Below are 25,038 nucleotides of genomic sequence, written 5' to 3' on the forward strand. Positions count from 1 at the left end.
TTTTCTTGCAGAATAAAGACTCGGCGTGAAGTTATTACAACGCCATTTCAAATCCCTTTAATAAAGATTCAGTAACATGTTTTAGCCCAATCAAGATCTAATTTAATGCTATTAGCTCTACTAGATAATGTTATTATACCTTAAAGGCATTTTCGTGTTTCCCAGAAATAAATAATTGTGCTATCATTCAACTCAATATTTCAAAGCTCATAGTTACTATCAAATAACTAGAAAATCACCCGTTAAGGTATGACGGGTGAAAATGGCTTCTTCATTTGGGCGAAGTAATTGCCTGTTTGGGTATGTTTTTACACTAACCACACTCATACAAAATAATGCTGTAAACAATACACTCGAACCTCATTATTTCATATACCCTGAAAACAAACTACAGATAAAACGAAATATTCGCGCATTTCCAATTTCCGTACTATTGTTCAATTTGTTTCAGAAAAGACGAAGGACGGTTAAGATGAATTGTTTTTAACGTTCCCTTTGAGTTCGTTTTAACGAGGTTCGGCGGAATTCGCTTTATTACTGGAATAGTTCGCTTTTAAGGTTCCTTTAAAATTCTAGGATAGGGTTCATCGAAGGGCAATTCCAGAGTAATGAACGTAACATTTTTTCAGAAACACCCTGCAAATATTCTAAAGATATTCTATTCTTCTTCCATTGTATGCACTTTATCAATAATACGGGTTCCTACTAACATTATTTTTTAAAGATTTTCCTAAACATTATTTAAATAATTTCTTTTTTTTAGTAACGAGCGTAACTCACAAGATATGCCCGTAACTGAGCCCGAAAATTAGGGCTGCGGACTCGGAGGGAAAATGCCCGGCTCCTACTCCGAGAATTTTAGAACCTTGGACTCCGACTACTTTTCCTCAAAACCAATTCGACTCCAACTTTGACAGCGCTGGCAGATGGCGAACTTCTAGGGAAAATTACCTACTCGGACTCCTGGAGTTTTAAACTTTCGACTCTAGACTCCGACTCCTTTGCTACAAAATCAGTCCGACTCTGGCTCCAAGGCTCCGTGTTGTTGCCAAAAATATTATTCAAGTAATTTTTCTGGAAATCTTCAAGAACATTTTCCATTATATAGAAGTATGCTCTTCAAAAGGTTCATACAACGAAGCAAGAATCTAACTTTGAATCTTGGTTGTTTTACGCAACAAAAGATCAACATATTAAAACGGATTTGTCTCTAAGTTTTTATGAGATAATAAACGCATAATAACTAAAATAATTCTGTATAATAATCGTCTCACACCCTCAGATCAAAAGTAAGACATGTAATTCCAGAAATAACAGTAAGATTATACTGATGTATTGAGGCAACGATTTATTCAGTCATGAATCTTATCTAGTTTTACTACAAGATGCTGAGAAGTGAAATATAAAACCTAATTAAACAAGAAGTTCTGTCTAGAACTAGACGAGCCTACTTTCCCGTATACCCATACTACTTTCTAGTACCTGATCAATGTTCTCAAAAATAGCTAAAATCGCAAATTTTTTCAAACATATTTTTAAAATACTTTAAGCTGACTTCTAGGAATAAAATATATTCCTCACTCATCTAAAAAAATTAAATGCTTAAAAAAAATAACAGCAAATTTTAAACAAAGCAGCTAATACACTTTTTTACATTAAAAAAATCTTCAACAGCTTTCAAAAGGAAAAAATAATATTTAAAATTAATAAGCTCATTAAAATAAATACATCATATCAAAAAAAAAAAAAAAAAAATCGTTTCTTTTTCCCCTGTTATCAAAAACAATTTTTTAAATGAATTAATGCACTTACCAAAATAAATAAAAAACAATAAAATTTCAACTTAAAAAAATAATTTTCATTGTCAAAAAAAAAAAAAAAAAAAACTTTATGTAGAAACTTAAATGACTTCGAGTTTATTCGCCGAAAACTGAATACCTAAATTAAAACTTTAGCGTAAAAATAAAAACAAATCAAATCAACAATAATTATTTCACATTAAAAACCATAGCTGTGGAGTCGGAGTCAATCTCATATTGGGGTAAAGGAGTCGGAGTCGAATATCTAAGAATCGGAGTCAGTCATTTGTCCTTCGTGTATAAATTTTTGCCAAAGCTACGAAGTCAGAGTCAAGTCGGGGAGTCGGAGTCCGATTAATTGTCGGGCATAGGAGTCGGAGTCGGAGTCAAGTGTCCCTAATTTCTCGGAATCGAAGTCTGGAGTTTGGCGTCAAGAGCTATTTCCAACAAAATTTGTTTGAAAAAAATTCGCCTTCAAGTACGGAATCTACATTGACTTTCAGTTTCCCCGTAGGCGCTAATGTTAAGGGATTTGAACTGTTCAAAATTGAACGGAAAATTGTTCAAATCAAAAAGATATTTTATATACAAGTTTTTATCAAAAGCTTTTTCCTACAAAGTTTGTTTGAAGCAAATTCGCCTCACAGTTCGGAATTGCCTTGAATTTCCCCGTAGGCGCTAATGTTAAGTTTTTTTGAACTGTTCAAAATTGAACAAAAAATAGTTCAAATCAAAAAGTGAAATATGGGAATTAGGTGTCTTGCCGAGATCTTTCGAACAAAAAAAAGTTTGTTCGAATCGGACTATTCATTCAAAAGTTATTAGGGGGGGGGGGGACAGACAGACAAACCGACAGACATTTTCCCCCATCTCAATACCCTACTTTCCAATTTTTAATTTTTCAATATTTATTTAATTATTTTATTTATTTTTGACTTTTTTTTTGTTTTTTTCGATATTTTTAAGATGCATTAAGCCTTTTTTCATGCTTTTTTCTTCTTTTTCTGACTTTTACTGGGAAAGTATAGGCTAAAAAAGGGGTAACCGTTTGCATATTTAAGAGAAATAACGCAACAAACTAAATTAATAATCTGAATAAAATGTACCTGTGAGCATAAAAGTTTGTTTAAAGTCACGTTAGTTTGTTAATATAGTCACGTACAAAAATTAAGGTTCATACATGGCAATCTTGGTCTTTTTATTAAATAACGCGAAGCAACGAGAAAAAAATGCATTGGTGTTTTTCTCCAGTAATATCGCGATTTATTATTTTTTTTTAATATTTTCAAACAACTATTCATGTTTTAGAAAATAAATCAAAATAATGTTGTCTAAAATAAGTGTCCAGAGACTGGAAATTGTTTCCCTAAATAAAATTATTTTCTCATTAGCAAAACGTGATCATAAATGTAAGTTTACGAAATCTCGTTAATAAAGTCAATGCGTACGTTTTACGAAAATCTTGAGCGATAAACATTTTATGGTTTTAGTTTTTTGTTCATTTAGCTGTTAAGTTTGCACATATTTACATAGCAGAATCAAAATTGTACGTATTGTAATAGTTAACGTAACATATTATAAGTTATTGTAACATATTGTAACGTTTAAACAGAATGTGTAGTTTAGTTAATTTGTAGCATACTCTAATACTTATTGCAAAATTGAAACAAATTTGTTGGATTCCAAATAGCCGTGTTTTGTCGAAATGAAAATTTATGATACTTGATTCCTTAAACCGTTAAGTTTTATGTCTAAGAAATGAAAAAAAAAAAAAAAAAAGGTTGCATTTATATTAATAAAATGAACCCCACATTGAAAAAAGAAATAGCACAGTTACATTTCAAATAATCTTGAAGCACCTTTTACAACAAAGTGCTTAATAAAAAAAAGCTTTTCCCTAAGCTTTCAGTGCCGCTTTCAATTTAACACAACAATGCAAAACAAATGAGTTTCATAAAGGAAAATTTCAGAATGCTTCAACGACATGATGAAAAAATACGTTTCTTGTCGGTTATTACTCTTTCTAAAAACGAGTATGAAAGCTTGAAAGTATGACAGCTTACAATTTCAGTATTCTCTGCGCTTTTAGAGGTTGTTATCAACAAGGTCATCATTTATTTTTTAACCCTGCCCATGAGACTTGCTTGTTATTATTTATTTTAACTCTCTTCCCTAGTGTTCGAAGTATTTTCTCTTCTTAAACGAACATTTTGAGTAATATATATTTTTTTCCTAAAATAATATTTTCAAAAAAAAAAAAAATGCTGATAAAGTCCTTACCCTTGTAAAGAAAATTCATAAAAAAAAACTACTTCAGATTTAAACACATTTTTTTTTTTTTTTAATTTTACCCCAAGCAGTTTTTTCTCTCTAACTTTTGTGCACTTCTATGTGTGCTCCTCTGTAGTTCTACGTAAATTTGAACATTTTTATTTTCTAGTCAGGTACTTGCTCAGTCGGAATTTACCTTTTGACATATGAGCGTTTTTTTCATAACAGTTCTTATGTGAATATAACTCATATTGGAGCTGTCAGTACGGTGGTTAAAAGAAAGATTCAGTGGAATCACCCCCAAAATGCTCCTTACGGCACCCCTGGGAGTTTCTTTTCTTGCTTGGATGTCATTTTCAGTTTTCTATCTTAGTGCCATCTACATACCACACATATATCGTGCAGATCCTGTCACAATCTGATGGGAATAAGGCTCTCTGAGGGAAATGTTGACTTGATTTTCCTACTTTTTACATTATTCAGAATGGAATTTTCAGGTACTGTTGTAATTATTCTGATGGGAAATTTTATTCAAAATATTTTCACTTTTATTCCGGAGTGCGTTGAACATGTGTCACATGACATGAGGTTTTTTGTTCCCTCTCCCCCAGGGAATGACGCAATATTCAAAATAACCTGTAAACAGAAGGTGCGGATTTTTAAAGACTGTTGATTTTATTCAATGGGAAACTTTACACGAATATTTTCCTCTTTCACTTAGGCCACAGTTTTTGACATGCATCACTTGACACTATTTTGAAATGAAGTAGCTCGTAATATGCCGGGCGACAAAGCTAATTAAAACAAAAAAAATGTGTCTAACCCATTGAGCCAAAAAAAACAATCAAATAAAAGTAAAGAACATCAGTTCAGTCGTCATAATCTGATCAATCATTTAAACAATTCAAGCGTAAGATACATTTCCTTCGGCACATCTTACGCGTGATCATACTTTACAGCAATACACTTGGTTTCGTATACTATTTGTACTAAAATACTATTTATTTTACTATTAAAGTACAGTACATACTGTACACAGATTATTACGTTATTTTAGCATAATTTAATGTTTGCAGGTGGCAGCACTGTCTGCTTTGTTTATGTTCTTTGTTTATCTACCTACCAGGAACATAACCTCAATCAGCTTAAACAGTTCACTAGTTCTTTTTATTTGTGCTGTTATATTTAAAGTTAGTTTTAGGTAATTAGTGAGCATGTGTACGTGAGTATGTATAATAGTGAGTATAAACAATTTTTTACCTCATTTTTTTGAAAAGTTAAGGAGTGGTGTAAACCTTGTGAAAAGTATGCAAAAAATACTTAAAATGCTCATCAAGAACAAGGGAATGCATGCTAAATATTAGGTAATTATTTCACTGTTCGTTAATGTGTCTATAGTTACGCAATCAATAAAGATTTTGCTCTTAAAACAGTCTTAGTCTACTAATTTGGCCAGCACTATATTTTTTCTACTCTGCAAATATTTTACAACGTATCAGACTAATAATATAATTAGCTTCTTCCAAGCTGATATTAAATTCTTTTAGCTGGTTAACTTCCTTTACTTGCACTTGTTTTGTTTCCGTTCTTGTTTCATTTTCTGTACTAACTTACAGAGCTCATACTTTCCTTAGCTGCCTTATTTTTTCAATCCCTCCTACTATTAGTTTGCACTCTTCCATGTTTATATTTATATATCTTGTTCGAATTTTTAAGTGTTAATAAAATACTTTTAATTCATCCATTGAAGTTCAAATACATTTTTTAAACCATTTAATAGATGAACCTAACATTATTACAGTTTTTTTTTAAATATTAATTCTTAAATTAAATTTAATTTCTTATTTGCACCTTAGCATTGTGATTCTTTTACATGTATAAAAACATTTACATGAATAGTAATCTTTACTAATAATAAAGCTGAAAGTCTCTCTGTCCGGATCTCTCTCTGTCTGTCTGTCAGGATCTCTGTGACGCTCATAGCGCCTAGACCGTTCGGCCGATTTTCTTGAAATTTGGCACAAAGTTAGTTTGTAGCATGGGAGTGTGCACTTTGAAGCGATTTTTCGAAAATTCGATGCGGTTCTTTTTCTATTCCAATTTTAAGAACAAAATTATAATAAGATGGAAGAATAAATTTCGAAATTATCATAACGTGGAACTGAAACATGAGTACAAGCCAATTGGCGAGATACGAATTTATCATAACATGGAACCGTAACTAGGGTACAAGCCAATTGGCGAGAAAATTCACCATACATTATTTGTAAATATACAGGCGAACCAAAAGACCTTTTAATTTTTCTATTACGGGCAATGCCGTGCGGGTACCACCTAGTTATTTAATAAAAAGTAATTAAAATAAAAATTTTCTTTGTTAACCTAAGTGGGAATTGATTTTATTTTTTTTTCTTCACATTGCTTATTATTATTCTCCAGATTCTTGCTCTACTGCTTGGTCTAGTCCCAATGCAATTTTTCTTGGTGCATTAGTTAAAAGTTCTTGATTTCGTAGTTTTACATTTGATCTTGTTGATATCACGGTTGTCCTTTAATTTACTAAAATTTACATTTTGATAAAATGGAAGAATCTGCATGCATGAACTCTAAGAAGAAAGAAGTAGCGATGGTAAATAGAAAAGGTACAGACATATTTTATTTATTTGGAAAAACGAAAGTTCACTAAAAGAAATAGCAAAAAGTCAGCATCTTAGAAGAGAATACCAAAAAGCAACCTGTAGCCTCAGTATATCCTGTCACGTAACAAATACTCTTTTTAGCATTTATAAAACATGTAAACGACAGCAATGCGTGACCTGACTCACGTAGAATTTTGGACTGAGATGGTACCACAGTTTTTTTACCAATATTTTTCTCCTATCATAAAGCTGAATATTTTATTTGCTAACAATATTTGTACGAAGTTGAAGTTTGCCAGAAGACTCCAACAGTTTCCTTTCAAAAAAAGAATTCCTTTTGCTTTTTTTTTACTTCTTATTTTCTTAGGATTAATGTTATACAACCACTGTGATGCTTAATACATGATATGTTTTATTTTGGATCAGAACATCCTGCTGTCAATCATATTTTAGTACTTTCGCAGTACATTTGAAGGTAACTTTTGAAAACATGATTTTTCTGTTCTAAATGCTGCTTTGATAATTGAAATAAACATGACAATGGATTATGTCATTGTCAGAAAAACGTATCTGGTTTTAGTATTGCAGAATTTAGAATGTATAATATCTATAAAAAATATTTGTAGAATTTTTCAAAAGTTGGAAATTGGCCTATCGGAAGAAAACAAAACTCATGTGACACATCGCATTATTGAACCGAGCTCTTCAATTTTAAACTATCTTAGATTTTCACTCCAAAAAGGATGAAAAAGTTCCCAGTAAAATTCATTTTACGTCAATGGTCATGTTGAGAACAAAAATGTTGTACTTCAATTTCTCTTTGAGGTAGTTTTTAATCGATCATCGAACATAGTTCTGAATATTACTGGAAAGGAAAATAAGTAAAAATAGGTCATATCCATCGATTTTGAGTCAAATACATACTTATTACGAAACAAACACGAGGTATTCATAAAACATTGTAAATCATTTTAAGATAGGAGTTACATACCATATTCTGTACTACTACAAATGCCGATGGCAGTCATTTTAACAACTGCTTGATTACTGATGGATTTGTTTGTGGTAAATTTGCTATTTTGCATTTAAATCCCTATCCTACAGGTGTAGACTAATTTAAAATCATGTTCATTTTCATATTTCACCTACACGTTAAAGAAATTCAATAATATTTTGGTTAACTTATATCTGCGCACAAACTTATGGAATCTGCTGCGTATTTTTGGCAGACGATTCCACTTTAAAATTGATTGAAAATAGATTAAGCAAGAGATGTCAAACGCTGGTGAATGATTTGCCAGTTGCGTATACTACCCTCTTCATTTCTTACAAATTCTATGTTCTCAGAGTACTAACAGTGCTGAGTTAGACTGTATCTGTATTTCAACTGAACGTTGAGGCTTACGGCGCAAGAGTGCGCGGCGACCGTAATTGACGCTTTTGCAGCCCTTCAACCAACAGACAAACAACTGTCGTAAAATGGACTTGTGTCAGCAGTTTTTCTGATTTCGTCTTCTTATTGAACATCATCCAGGCACAAACAGTCATTAAGGAATTCCCTCCTAGTCCAAAAAGGTGTTAAAAAGATGTATAACCCATCTTTTCCTTTTTTGTATTTTCCTGGCGTTTAATTTCACCAAAGTTCGTTATTGCTGTAGAATTGTACTGTTTCTAGCAGTTTCTAGCTGAAACAAGGTTAAAACTCTGAAAGTATCTTCATCGTGTGTTATTTCTTGACTATGCGCCGATATCTGTACACTGCAACTTGTATTTCTACATGAAAATTAACAAATTGAACTTTATTTAAAATATTTCACATATTTCGGATGTTTTACCAGCAGTATAATGCAAATAAATTGCTTATTCTGTGAACTAACATCGCTTGAGAACGGAGCTGAAAATCTCGATTATTTTTCACTATTATGTTCAATGTACGAGTCTTATCTCTATTCATAAAGCAGCGGTAAGATATTCGTCGAAGGAACAGTCAAAGGTTTTGTCAGTCCACTATCAGCATTTAAAAGAATGCTGTTGAAATCAAAAAGAACACACAGCAAAATATAGCAAATCAATAATTGAAAAACATTGTCATCGTAAAAAAAAGCTTTTAAAAATAAAGGAAGCATCGTTTAAAAAGTCTTGTGCTTAGTTATATTAATTTACAGTTATCTTTAACTTTCTCACAGATTATTGGGATTCCTTTTCAAACCAAGTTCTTTAAGAGGTTGACCCTCCCCTTGCTACGCCCTTGTGTCTCCCAAATTGCAGAACACTTTTAAAAAATGTGACAGCGTCGTTTGTACTATCGTCTGTGCTTCAAAACGCCATGCTTAGGCTTTTATAGTTAATGTCACTTCCTTCTGATGAAATATTAATACACATTTGAAGTTGAAATGAACATTATTACGCAGCTCGCGAATGTTTCAATACTGAATCTCAATTGATAAAGAATGTTCAGTTAGAATAAAATATATAGAATACAATTTATTTCGAAATATATCAGGAAGCTTTCCCAACTGCGATATATTTCAAACTTCAATTCAAGACTTACCAATAAAAGCTAGACAATATTTCACAAATTTTGATTCCACTGCCGAAGAAATAGCCATGAAAACATCTTTTGTGAGAGACGATAAAAGCATAAAAGCAAAGATTTCAGGAAAAGAAACGGATGAAAGAAAAATAATAGAGATCAATAACTGTCCAAAAATTTTTCAGATCATTTTATAACAATATAGACAGTGGACCATTGCACAAGTAAGAATAGACAGGGACAAGGAGAAAACACAGACGAAATTGTTTCGTAATAAATCCTGTGCTATTGAACGAATTAAGTCTTTTTAAAAAAGAAGGTTAAAAGTATATTGAGGGGCGTTCAAAATATAATCTTTAGATTGGTTTTTAAGTAATGCGTAATCACAGAAACTGCATTTTTAAGTTAGAATTTTTCGGGATAGATATATGTGTTATTTTTCAGGGGTTTTATTAACCATTAGTATTATATCTGTTATGCAGTGTCGTAGCGATAAAGGGGGTTTCAGGAGTTGCCCCCCCCCCCCCTCCACACACAAATTCCTTGGTTTTAACATACATTGTCAATACTAAACAGTTGTTCCAAGAGATGTAAGGGCTATTATAAAGGCTCGGGTTTTAAATAAATATTTAATAACTCGAGTTTTGGAGCAAAAGGTAATGAAACAAGTTCGGTTTTAATTACTATTATAGACTATTTAAATAAGATAAAACATTTATAATTAAAATTTTCTTACAGTTTGATGTAACAGCAATCAATTAAATTTACCCATCTTGTATATCAAACTAGAATGCTTGCTTGTTGTTCTATTACTCACGCTATTATTTTGTTGTTCATCAGAGATTAAAACACAAAATAATAAAATAAAAAAATGTTTTAAAAACTAAAACCCGACAACGGCGGTAAAAAATGAGGTTGGTGCTGATTGATATAATCGTCTTATTGAGTAAAACCAGTTTTTTTTATACGTTAGATATTCCTATTTATTAGTTCTATTGAAATTCTCTGCCACTTTCACAATTATAACATTATAATTCAATTCAAATGCCGTTGTCAAGTTTTTTTTTTTTTTTTCAAATCAACGCACGACTACGGCATTTGAATTTAATTATAATGTTATTAATGTGAGAATGACAGGATTTCAATGGAACTAAATAAATAGGGATACCTAAGATATCAAATCACTTGTTTTACTCAATAAAACGATGATACGTTAGAACTTAAAATCAAAATTTAAAAAAAGTCATCAATATTCAAGAGCTGTATTTTACGGAATGGTTTTGCTCGTAAGAGGGGTCTGACAATACTTTTGTATTCTTGCTTAATTGCAGCTGAAACTGAATAAATTTGAAACGAAAATAAAAATACTTTTACTTAGAAAACTAATTTACGAGAAAAATATCTTACCGAGTAGCAAATAAAAACAATAAATGAAAATGAAAGCTAGATCATCTTTAAACAAACTTGTGTTTCTAAAAAATGTATTAAATTCAAAGTGAAATTAAATTATAATGAATTAACTAAATAGATAATAAAATTTTTAAATTATTGAGGCATCGATTTCAGACAAATCAAAAGGGCAAAAATTTTCTCAATTGTTACAGCTGGGTTGAATTTAACTAAAAGCAAACATTTGTGAAGAAAATCATTGGGTTAATATTAAGCCTGAGATTTCGTTTTAGAGATAAACAGTTATAATTGAATTTTTAGGTAAAGGCAACATGTTTTCATTTGTAAACTATATAAGCAGAGGAAAATTTTGTGCTTTTAACTTCCTTTTTTCGGTTAAAAATTCATCACATTTGTAATATTTTCCTTAGTATTTACACTATTTGTGTGAGCTAAAGCTTCCCAACAACTACGTGGAACCCCATCTTGAAAAGCATTTATCACACATGATGTAGTAAGTATTTTTACTCTCATTTTCAATCAGAACCAAATTTGTCAGATTTAGTTTTGTTTTTGCGTCTTTGTCTTTCGTCAAAACCTTTTTTTTCCACTCTCTTTACTGCATCTTTGTGATGGAAAAATTCCCTCCGATCTGTAATTAGCACATCTTTCTAACTTTTCTGAAGCTTCCTTCTAAGCCCATAAATTCATTTTTTTTTCAGATGGAAGAGGATAAATGTTCACTGCGCATTACAACGGACAACAACAAAAATTATGCAAGCATATATATAAATACTTTGATTTCTAAAATACAGAAGGGCAATCTCAAATCTCGAGTTCATAACTGAAGGGTCTGCTTCCATCGTATTTTTTCTCCGACATGAAGTTAAACAATGTCATAAAAAGTTAAAATATCCGGAAGAAAATGACTTTCGATAAGTGCAAGTTGTATCCAACACCGCGCGCTGCAACTCTGAGAAACAACCCGAAAAACATATTACACCAACTACCACATACATAAACGTATTAGTGTATGTCCACGTACGACTAAGTGGGATTTTGGTCTAAAACTTTAAATACAACACACATAGTATTAACAAAAAGAATGAAAAAGATATTTTTACTCACTAAGTAGACAAGTAGTGTCAAATAGAAGTTCACTTTTTCTTTCCCTCCAGAAACAAACATAAAAACCTAATGTTTTTCACGTTTGAACACCAGAAGTTACAAACAACTGCAACATTTAAACTTTTTTCTTCAATCCAGCACTATCAAAAACTATAACTCAATGATGTCTTGACATGTGCTGCCACCTGTATAAAATGTTAGAAATACCACATACACGCGACCGACATTCCCCTAAACATAGGCTTGCCAGACGTCCCGGTTTGACCGGGACAGTCCCGGATTTCAGACAAAATCCCGGTGCACCGGCCGGTTTACTTCAGGTTCCGGAAAAAGATAAATTTGATTAGATAACCAAAAAAGTCTAAAAATAATTAACTGTGAAGGATTATTTTGGATAATTAATTTGTCATTTGAAACATAGACTTGTAGAATTAATATCGAATCAGCTTGTGAGGATTTTTACGACATTAAAACTAAAAATGAGTTTCTAAAAAAAGTCCTAGCGAATTAAAAAATAATTACATGTAAATATTGTTCAAGTTTTTATTCCTCATTCAAAGTATTTCTTCTTACGTTTGACATGTAATAAATAAATGTTTGAATTTATCTGCTTGTGTCATTCATTATTACCTCTGATTTACACTCATAATTAGTATTTATTCATAGCGTTGAGAATGAATTACCCTCTAAAACACGCTAAAAACCAGCCAGGGGTGTATTCCCTTCAGGGGTGTATATGACCCGAAGTTTCCAAAAATTTTGGGTTGACAACGAATTCTAAAGCTGAAAAGTTAAAAAAAAAAACTTTTAAAATGTTCATTTTTAATAGTTTTGTTAGCATATTTAAAACGTTTTTATGGGGGGGGGGGGGTGTAGAGCTTCCTCATAGTTTCAGAAAATTCCACACTGTCTTCGGAAAATTTTACTTGAGTCCACTGTAACCCCTGGTTCCCTTTTGAATGCTCGCGACGGAAAGGGGGGGGGGGATCTGGTGTCCCGGTTGAACATTTCAGAAATCTGGCAGGCCTACCTAAACATAACCATATAGACATGTACATGAACATACATTATGCTACATATATTGAAGTTATTTTGTTTTATAAGTCAATCTTAACGGAATGTACCTGTGTGCTGTTGTGAAAAAAAATTTTATATTGAAAAATTGTTGCTTTTTGAACAGACATTATAATAGATTTTAAATTTGGTTTACTTTTTCCCTTTCTTATCCAAAAGATTTCTTAAAATTATAGCAAAAAAAAAAACAGCATATTTTATCAGTTTTCAGTTTGTAATGCATCTTTTCCGATATTTAAATTTTTCCGAATGAACTACCTCTATTATTTGCACTTTTTTAAAACCTAGTCCTGTATTCTGTTTGACTAAATAATTCGATTCCAAGCTTATCTAATTGTCGTAGAAATAAGAAAATGAAAAAAAAAAACTACTGAATTTTTACGAACATAATATTTTTGAAGATTGAAATGTGTGAACTTTTCTTCTGTGAAAAAATTTACCAAACGTATGTGAGTATTTCATTACTATTAATTTCTCCGGTCTTGTTTTTGTTAATGTTTCTTCAAATGCCAAAGATTTCTTATTCATTTATTTCCCATAATGACATTAACAATTTTTCTTATAGTTTGAAGCGTCCAAACACCTTATCATACTGAATGCCTTTTGAATCCATGCATTTAATATCATGTCGCGTATTGAAGCATCCGTGTATCTGTGGTAAAAGCTTCGCTTCGTATGCCAGCGGTCGTGGGATTAATTCCCACAAGAGTTTAGGTTGGTATTTCTCCTCTTTGTGTCGTAATTATATCTAGTTTCGTCATATCTGTAAATTAATTAAGAAATGCAACCTTACGACACAATGACATCCACTCTTTCTATTGTTTTTTTGTTTAGTTATGCACACGTGAACAAAATTAATGAGGTCTTTCATCTTTTATTTGTTTTTTCCCTTTTTTTTTCTTTTTTTAAAGCAATATTACGTTTGTATTGCAACACTGTTAAAGTGACCTCCCGTTAGCAATTTGTTTAATAGTGAGAAATATTTTAGGATATTAATTTTATGTAACTCTACCAGTGGGTACATTGTTTGACAACAACTTTTGCTTCAAAAAATGCTTTCTTCAGATTTTTTTCTGATAATAGGAAAATGTATCAAAATTTTGAACGGGGTTAGAGTAGACAAAATGAAGCAAGAATCTCGATAGGGATCTATAACACCCCGACCATGAAAGTGACACATTTCAAAATTTTGAAAAAACGTTCTAACCAGTGATTTAAAATCTTAACTTAATGCTCTTGCTTGGTGCATAATGCATAAAAACGATATAATAAATAGTGACACATTAGTGAAGTTTTATCTTATAGAAGAAAATATTTCGAACTTTAAGCATGCGTTATTAATGCGAGACTAAATCGTTTGAAACTACTGTTGCGTAAAGTTATGATTTTCTCCAATGCTGTTTTTGTTATTCCTTTTTTGTTTGAGTTGTGCCACTTTTTCCGCCGGGTTACGATATGATTGCGAATGCAATGCTGACACAGTACATGAACACATAACCAAACACTGAACGATGATAAAAGATAACAAACAATTCTAAAATATTTCATCAAAGCGATGTAACATGGGTTTTCAGTTTTAAAGAATAGTTTACAGTAGTTGTTGAAATATTTCACCTACAGCGGTAGTGCAAGCGTCGTATAATATCGAAATGGCTAGTCATTGTCCTGGTCGAAGAGCTCTCATTGCAGGCTGTAATTTTTGGAAACTACTTTAAAATGTAGTGTAAAATTGTTTTGTGTAATAATTTATCGTTATTTTTAACCTACTTTTGACAAATCTCTAGCTTTGTTATGTCTGTAAATTAATAAAGAAGTTCAACCTCACGGCGCAATGCTACCCACTTTTTCTGTAGTTTGAAATAGTTATCTTTTTATAGGGTTTTTTTTTTTTTTTTTTTTTTTTTTGAGACTGGAAGGGCTTTAACCCTTTCAGACGTTGCGTCCGGTATACCAGACATGAACTTTAGACAGCTGCTAATCATTTATTAATTGAATAAATTACTCGATTTTTTCGTAGTTGACTCTTTACAGTATGCTTATTATTATCTGAACAACAATTTTTCATTTTGGGATTGACAACATAAAGAAATAGGGGTTGGGAGAGAGAGAATGGAATTGGTTCATTTTCCCAACCACGGTTCTCGTCACAAAAGCGAGTGTTTTTTTATGACTTAAAAATATATATATATAATCTTATATTAATCATTTCAAATGCTTATATTATGTTTTATTATTGTTTAGAGAATATTTTACATACAAGTTTGTTTGATGTTTCATTGTTTTATTATCTGAAATATGTATTACTTTATCATATTAGTACAGTAAAATTAGGCCAAAAAATGGCCAAACCCAAACATCCAAAAAAAAAAAAAGTGAAACCTGTTGCAAATTACTTCTTACCCTTCCAGCAAGAAGGGGTAAAAAGTCCCAGCACTTTGCGCGTCGGGTTTTGGGGGGAAGGGGGGGGGAGACGAAATAATCCTCTATTTAAAAAAAAATAATTTCTATTGCTTAAAAAAAATTCTGAAACCTCGCAGAAACCACTCTATAATAGTAAAACAATAAACTCTCACATAAAAAAATTCTAATTAACAGGGGTGTACAGGCGGGAAGGGGGTATGGGGGGGGTGTCCATGGAGCAGCTTTGCGTCATTGGAATTTTTAAAGCAGTTTTTTCAAGGGGTATTTCTTTCTTTATTGAGGACTTTTATTCTTGATGGGTACTCCGTCATACTTAAGGAGTGCGCCATCGCTTTGAGGGGGGGGGGGGACCCTGAATTTACATTCCAAAATCACAGTGAGTGCACATTTGCAGTGAAGTTCACGAAAAAATTTCCCTGACTTAAACTTTTCCGAAGTAGAAAATGCCTCACAATGATATGGTAATGTCAGAATGATAATTCTAAAAGATCTAATCGAGCTCAGTAACCAAATTATTTGTGACTGGAGTTATTAAACTGTTTAGAGCGCTGGAAAAAAAATTCCTGTGCCGCATAAAAAAAAGTCCAAATTGACCAAAGTTTCCCTACTTCTTCTTGATTAACTCACTTTAACTTTTCTACGATCTTTTGCCATCACCGTAAGGGTGGGACAAACCGGAATTGCCAATAGTGAGACGGGCAATGCTGCAATTCTGCACCCTCTAAGTCGGTGGGGGTCCTTATTTGCAAACACCAAGCTACCTCTCTTTTACGCAGCTGGTTATGTGAATTATGCTAAATATGCGGACATATACTTGCAACTCTATCTGAAACTTCTGAGTACATTATGCGATAAAAAAATTTGATCACATCAAACATCAGCTATCCATCGATCTAACGCAGTGCCAAATTCAGGTGGTCTAGAACCTGTAGTGATTCAACGATAGAACAAGTCTTGATGAGAGCAATGAGCAATGTCTTTAGCTTCTGTTACGAGAGTAGTTACTATCTGTAAAGATGTGTAAGCCCAAACCATCTTTTACACCGAATGGTATGAACAGTAAAGATGGAATAACAAATTGCTAAAAACTTCTGGTACGAGTTATGCGCTGATCCTCCATCAGTATTCGATGAATCTGGTTTCAGAAGGAAAGAAATCCTGTATCGTTAAAGTACTATTATCTGAAGCAAAAGGTTCATCCAAAATCACAGAACGAACAGCTGGTGTCATAAATGAGGCAGTGAGAAGCAAAGGGATGTAAGTGGATATTTTCAAGTTTTGAATAAAACGCGTTTAAAGATAAGATCCTAGGTAGACTTTCATTGATTTTTTTTTCTAAATCAAGCTGTGTAGAAGCAACTACCAGGTCTACTAGGACCATTTCTTGCCCCAAGATATAGGAGAGGTTCACCAACCATTTGTACTGGTTATCTCCAAATTTTTAATTTTACCCTTTGCTTCTCACTGCCTCATATGTAATAGAAGGAAGATACCCTCTTGAACATATTTTTGGTATTGATATGTAAGTTTCAAGGAAATATGCCAGCAATGCAGCGTGTAGGTCACTTGTAAGTATGGGAAAGCTAGTGTCATTTTTGATGGGTGTAAAGAAAGCACCACTGAAATATAAATGAAGTCCTATTACAACAGCCAAGCCTTCTGCTCTAGAAGACTTTCTGCGTCTCAAATCTTGTGCTTGCTCTGAGGGGTTCATTGGATATAGTGAATGTTTGAAAAGTCTGAAAGTAGACTGAAGTGCTCAATTATATGCACAAACTGTGTTAGACATAGCTGCAACAATAACGATTTTGCTGAGGATCTAGATTCCAAAAAACATCTTGATAACGAAGACTTTTTGTTACAAGCTTAGGAGAAATCATTTGAAAGCAAAAAACAGTTCAGCGTTATTTTTCTGGCCATTTAATCAAATGTGCACCATCAGAGGAGGTGTGGGGGAGAAGGATAATATTTTAGTGAGCTACTGTTCTTATGGGGTGGACAGTCCTGATTTATGCATTTTAGATTTGCATGAAATAATACTTCTACTTGAAATAAAAGGTGGGGGGGGGGGGTGAGGATTTATTTTATTTGGCAGAGGGGGGGGGGTGTTGTAGCTTTGAGAGGAGGTGCACCATCGCTCTTGGAAAATGGACACACTTGATTTCTAACAATTTTCTTAGCATAAAATGATGTTTCCATTCCTCCACATTTCAATGGAGGGGGGTTCGGGGGTACTGCTTCGCTTTACGGAGATAGGGGGGCTCTGTAGCATTTGTGGGTTTTGTCATCCCTCTTGGGGGTCAAACACCTTTAATTTTATGCTTTTAAATTTAGTATAACATAATATTCTCACTTTAAATTTATTCTAAAAATTCTGAAAAAAGACTCAAAACTGCAATTTTTAGATGCCCCCCATTCCAAAACCCGACGCACAATGGGGTGGGACTTTTTACCTGTTCTTATTGGGAGGGTAATAAACAATTTGCACCAGGTTTAGCTTTTTTTTTTTTGGATGTTTGGGTCCGACCCCTATTTTTACTGTACTATATGTCCGATTATTGGATGTGTCATAACTCTTTTAATTCCTCACCTATAAACTTGAAATTTTGTCCATAAGATACTCTTTACCATAGTACACTGTCTACCAACTATATTTAAATTATTATATAGCCGGATATTTAAAGTCTTCTGCTTGTAATATGTATTGTTCCTACTCATATCACAAGCAGAAGACTTAAAATATCCGGCCTAAAAACTTTCAAAGAACTTTTATTGCCACTTATATCGTATTTACCAGCCAGTCCAATCTCATTTTACTTCTTTTTCACTTGTATACTTTTTAAATGTTAACGTTTTATGCTTTTGTATGTTTATTTCTGGATGTATCAAAATTGTTCTAGTGAGTGCTTGGTCGTTCGTAAATTGATCTGATCCCCCCCCCCCTCATCACATCCGGTTAAACCCTCACCAATGTTGGTACGGTAGTTATTGGCGGGGTTTAAATAAATAAATAAACCTATTTTTAACCGACTTCAAAAAGGAGGCGGTTATCAGTTCATACCGTATGTATGTTTTTTTTTTTTTTTTGTTTGTCCACTCATAGCGTCTCACCTAGTGAACCGATTTTGATGATTCTTTTTTTAATGGATAGGGGATGGCTCAACTTAGGTCCCATTACTTTGTTTGACCATATTTGTTCTTTAGAAAAAAAGTTATGGGCAAAAAACAGTAAATTTTATGCAATTTCCAAATGATATTGTAGCGAAGTTCGCACTTTTCATCCGTGGATAACGGTGGCTCAGTGGTAGAATTCTCGCCTCCCACACGAGCGACCCGAGTTCAAATCCCGACTAAGACGAAGTGAATTTTACTAAAATTTCCTTTCTACTGTTTCACCTATTTTCTCGAATGTTCTATTAATTTCTGCATCTTTCCGAGTCTGGAAAGTTCCAGCACTTTCTCAAGTTGTATATAAGCAGATGTAACGTTCATTCGTGGTTCTGAATAAAGATCTCGAGTTGAGACTAACGAGTATTCGCTTCATTTGGCTTTCACATTGTCTTCGCTATCTTCATCTACGCGACAATATGAAACTCATTGTTATAAAAGTTTGGTGCCATATAACAGTAATTGTAATGATAATTTTGAATAAAGGCTTTTCTAAAGCGATACAGTGATATAGAGCCGAACTTCTTACTTTTACTGAAATATCTACATTTACACTAAAAAGAATAAAATAAAAAAATTTTGAAAAAAAAATAGAACCGACTTCAAAATTGCTCTAAAAAGTGAAAAATAATTTTATTCTTTAAACACCATCGATAATACTTTTAAACATAATTTTTGAAGTTGGCGCAAAAACTAAAAGTAAAATTCATTGTAACCATGCTTCGTTCATATTTTTATCAAAAAATCATCCAAAGTTAGGAACGAAACATTTATATCGTTACTCATATATGCTGTCATCAATGCGTAATGCATGTGGTAGTGAAGAAACTGGACCTGATTAAATTTATACTTGTAGTTGAGTTATGGCTGTGAATGATTTTATCGATCGTTTTTGCGCCAACTTCAAAAATTATGTTTAAAAGTATTATCGATGGTGTTTAAAGAATAAAATTATTTTTCACTTTTTAGAGCAATTTTGAAGTCGGTTCTATTTTTTTTTCAAAATTTTTTTATGTATCGTTTAGTTACTCTCTCTATGTGCATGTAGCGCGCTTAGAACTGCTTTTTGTGTAATCAAATAGTCCTATTCCTCGGCTTGTTATTGGCGTTTCTAACCCCCTGCAAAATTTTGCCGCACATTTTCCAATTACCCAGAAAAGAACAAAAAAGTGATAAAAAGCCATGAAAGCAAACATCCAGTTTACAGGCGGAAATGGGAGCATCTATTAGTTTTCAGGGATGCCAGCTTTTGCAGATGTATCTTAGCCTCTAAATTAAGCAGAATCACATTCAAATGAGCGGAACACGCACATCAAATTTTTACTCTCCCCTACATTCAGATAGACTCGTCTTAACTGGACGTTCGTCAATTCCACATAATCCGTGGGCAGACTGTATTAACAGCAAATTTTACGATTATAACTCGAAACAATATATTCATATTGGTACTAGAAACTGTTCGTAACTCCAGAGCTCGAATACGCTACCTTGCGGTGATTAACAATACTAAAGAAAAAGGTAAAACATTCCATTCCACGTGTTTTCTTTGGAGTAAATTACAGGCTCCAGACAGATTGTGGTGCAATGTAACTTCAGAAGAATAGAGAAGAAAGCTTCCCACAAACACGATGAAAAATTACTGTCATTCATTAAGCTTCAAAGCAAGTTATTAGTTACGGCATTTGTTTGTTTTACCTTTTTCATCCGCCATTTGCAGATTACTGCAGCGCCCCCTATAGTTTATTGGAGTTGTGAATTAACAAAAAATAAAAAAAAATTCTAGCAATATAACTCACTCTTCGAAAAGTGGAACATAAAAGTCTTCCCTCAAACGTATGGATGTGCAATCGATTAAGTTAGGACAAGCATGATGAATAATTATATGAAACTAATTAAGCATATTTTCCTCTCAAACTTCCAGGGTACTGAAGCATGATTATACTTTTAATCTTAATCAATAATAGTTTGCAGTTCCTATGCTGGTATATCATAAACTTCTGCTTGAATAACCATACATTTATTCCGCGAGTGTTCCTACCGTAAGAGGAAACATTGTTTTAGAAATCCTTTTCAGATTCTCCAAGATTGCTGAGTGTAGATATAAGGGAATTGGCTGATGTGTATATTGATTACACGAGTTTAAAAGAGGAATAAAGCGTGGAATAAAATTGAAAGGGATTTCCTTATTTGTATTAAATACAGTTAATTAAATATATTTTGGGGAAATTTTATTAGTCGTAGAAATTGCGTATTAGTGTATTAATATACAGGGTCAGGCATAAATATATCCCCATGTTGAGAAGTCAATAAATATGTATAAGACATTGAACATATTTACGTTTGGAAAGAATAACTTTTGCCGTAATTGAACTACAATCTGTAACAGTTTTTGCTATTAATTAATTTCAAAGTTTGCTTGCATGAAAAAGGATATCGTCTAATGTTTTGTGACACACTTGTGAAGTCTCTTCCGTAAATTCAGCATAACTTTTTCTATCATTGCTAGAAGAGTTGCTGCCATTTTGAGTCGAATAGTTCCTCGAGGGTCTTAGGTTTATGCGTGAAAACTTGAACCTTATCTCTTACTGCTGCCACATTCTCGGGAGTTCGAACATGACGTGTTCTACCGGTCAACTTTCGTTTGAAACACAAACCAGAAAATCAGCAACCCATAAGGATGTTGTCTTCCTGTCGGATATTTCTCCATGCCTGATTACTCTAAAATGACTATGAAATAGTTTTTTCGCTTGAATAATGGAATTCGTATTTTTAATATAACGTCGCTACTTCGGCCACGCCCTCCAGATTAGACACAGCGGCAAATTAGGGAATTCTTTGTGTCCAACCTGTACCTTATGCTGTTTGTACATGTTTAAAAAATTTAAAATAAATTGAACGTATTTTCTTAAAATCTTCATTTATAATACAGTTAGAGATTTTTCGCCACCCGGCAAAAACAGTGACACAACACAAAATTCGGAAAAAAAAAAAAAACATATTTGCTATTGATTTGAAACATACATTTAATGCTTTATCTTGCCACAAAACTCACACAAAATTAGCTGACATAACTGATGCTTGAAGGCGTAAAACGATATAATCATTAGTGACACATCATCAAAATTTCATAATTTAGAAGAAATTTTTTTCAACTTTAAGTACGCATTATTAAATGAAACAACAAAACTAACCAGTAACCATCTCAGTGTAACGTTTTGGGCGTATTGTAATATTCGAGACTGAATTACGGAAACGTACTATTATGAAAAACCTTGGTTTTCTCCAATGCTGTTTTTTTAATTTGTGTTTTTTTCTTTACTGGAGTGCGACTTGTTTTTAGGGGATGCCATAAATGACGTCGCTTTTTTTCATCATATACAAATTAGGTCGCAAGTGCACGTAGGGCTCATGCAGTGGGTTCGGTTCACAAAGTGTCATACCTCAATTTACCCCCTTCCCTCTCCTATGTCAACCAGTTCTAATAATTCACAAATCAGTTTCTTCTTACTCATTGCTACTTAAAGTAGTTCGTTGCCCCAGGTAGAAAGGATGATCAATCGAAACAAAATACAAGGGCAAATCAAGACGTCTTTGCGCCTATTCTTTTTAGCCAGAATACGGCTGTGAATACAAAGCAAACATATACATTGCCAACAGTGACAGTTCCTTGAACCGTACCAGCCATATTTGCTTTTTGCTAGGAAGAGCGGAGCTGCTATCAGTCATTTAAAATGACGGTTGTTCTTCAGAAGTCCACAACTTATGAGCAGCGAAGTGTTATTCGTTTTGTACGGAGCAAGGGACAAAAGCTCATAGCAGTTCACAAGGAAATGCACCTGCAGTCCAGACCTTCCCCTTAGTGATTTTTATGATATCCGTCCACTGAAGAAGATTCTGGCAGGACAGAAGTCAAGAACGCGGTTCGACGGTGATTCCACAGGCAGCCGGAAGAATTCTACGACAGGGAGATCTCTAATTTAGTGCTGCGATGAGACAGATGTCTGAACCGGTGTGGTGACTATGTGGAGAAATAGTGTAAGTGGCATAGTTTACTGCGTATGTTTGTAAATACCTGTTGGTATCCTTTTTTGGCAAATAAAAAATTGGCGCAAAGACGTTTTGATTTGCCCTCGTATATTTTGTTTTCAAGGCTTGTCACTTGCAATGAACATATTGTTGTAAAAAAACAATCCGTGTTCTGCCGCATCTTGTCACCTCCTTTCTGCTCGTTGTCACGAACTGTCACAATTCCACGAAAACCACTGCCTCCTAAAAAGCTTGGTATCACTTGGGAACGAACCCCTATTTTTGCATAGGACAAAACATATAGCAAGTTCTTCTTTAGCAAAGTTCTAATAGAACGTGTAGAACAAGTTGTTTCTTAGAGTTTATAATCAATTCATTTTTTATCAGTATATGTGTCATGAAGAGCTGAAACATGAACTCCATTCAAAATATTTTTATCACGTTAGGAAAAACCATGCGAATCCCGTTAATAAAACTAAGTACTAAAATACCCTGTTTCTTTTCAAGTTAATAATGAGGGTCGAACAACATACTGAAGGAGAATAGATAAAAATTCTTGAAGGGAGTGCATAGATAAGAGATATGAATTCTGATGCAAGGAGCTAGAAGTTAAATCAATTCAAAGTTGATTTCAATATTACTTTACAAACCATCATATATACACGATAACTAAATATTTGATAACTATTTTTTTTTAAGTCAGTGAAGTATTTTCATTTACATAATTTTATCATCATATATACACTTCAAGCGAACCCATTGCCTGAGCCCTACGTGCCCTTGGGAAATTATCTTCAGTGCAAGTCTCATATTTTCCTAAATCTTCGGTAGTCACACGCCTTGATTTATAATTTATTATTCTTTCTCCATTTTCTTTAAAACTTTTGTTAAACTCTTTTTTTAACCGATAGCTTTGTAAATACCTGAGGGAACTGGGAGCAAATGGATGTATATAAGTACCAAAATTAGAAACCTTGTAGATAGCAATTACAAATGATAGGAGAAACTCCCACCTGTTTGGGTTAAGGGATGGCAACAGGAACTCCAGACTCCAGCAGCTACTGTACAAAACAATTAAGATAAGATTTTCAGTAAAAGCCTAGCTACGGTTCGAACTTACGCATACTACTTAAAACTTTAGAAAATGCATATAATCCATTTGTTTCTGACTGTCTGAAATGATTACGTTTATAGTTTTGCCACTCATCATATACTCACTGTTTCACACAATCCTTCAGACCGACATATTTATTTGAAAGCAACTGAACTTCTTTTATAACAAGTGTCGCAGTTTCCACAACCAGACAACATTGGATAAAGCTTATTTACTCGTATGTACTAATTATTTATTTGTTTCGAGGTGTATTTATTTCCCATGAATATGTTTTAAGGTTCTTGTTAAATCTCCGTTTTTTGAAAAATAAGATCCCAAAGGAAAATTACTGTTTACTGCTTTTAAAAATTACTGCTTTTAAAAGCGCTGCTTACGAAATTTGAAAGCAGATCTGAAACATATTTGCCATGTTAGAATGAGAATGGTTTTATCACCAACATACCGTAAATTTGGGGGAATCGAAACACTTTTATACTTTAAACATGAAAACCTAAATAAAATATTTTTTAGTTTGATTTTTTGACTAGAAACTTTGATCTTGTTCTGCTTTTGCAACTTTAAGTGAAAACAACTTTTCGACCAGTTTGTAGTAACGTAAATACTTTTAAGCGGTGTTCAGATTAACTCTGCAGAAAGAGGTGAATCGATCTCATGTTATGATATTTATTTGCAACAATTCAGCCTATAAAATAGCTAATTAAAACAAGTTATATGTTTATGTTAATTAAAAAAGTACTAATGATAGTGAGTGAATAAAAAGGAACAGAAAGTAGCTTCCTAACAACATTTTAAATTTGTATGCAAGTAAAAGTATGAGTCATCAGGATTCGAATAAAACTTAGAAGTCAATCAACATAAAATTTCATTTTAAGAAATATGAGCTTGGATACTGCGGCAAAAGTTGTTTGCTCGCATACAATTTTCGGTAGCTTGCCCGTTTAATAAATGACTTCGGTTGCACATGGAAACAATTTTTCGTAGTGAACCTAGTTAAAACTAAATCTATGAAATATATCCAAAAGAAAAATGTTGCTCTGAAATGTTAGGATATACATTTGCCAATGTTTTGCCAATGTTGTCTTCTTTTTAGGGAGTTCAGTGAAAAGATGATGCGTTACTACTTTTGAAAAGCTACTACGAAAATTACCTAACTCAACTCAGCGCCAGTTATTCTTCCCCATTATTCCAGAAAAGGTAAATATTGTTAGCTCACAGCTCACCGTATAAGTGCCGCACTAAATGTCACAACCGTTCTAACATGAACAATAATTCAGATTAGGGAAAAACTTTTGGGACTATTGGCTAACATATTTCGGTATGTTTTTGCACTATTAGTACACATAAAACAAAAACGAGCTGATGTGTGCATCACATGACTTCCTTTTACTCCAATTTAATGTCATTTCCCCATATTGGCAATTTTAATGTGATTCAATTGTTTACTCTCTAAATATCATCAACAGTGGCCAAATTGAA

Source organism: Uloborus diversus, chromosome 5 (assembly GCF_026930045.1).
Source record: "Uloborus diversus isolate 005 chromosome 5, Udiv.v.3.1, whole genome shotgun sequence".
Lineage (NCBI taxonomy): Eukaryota > Metazoa > Arthropoda > Arachnida > Araneae > Uloboridae > Uloborus > Uloborus diversus.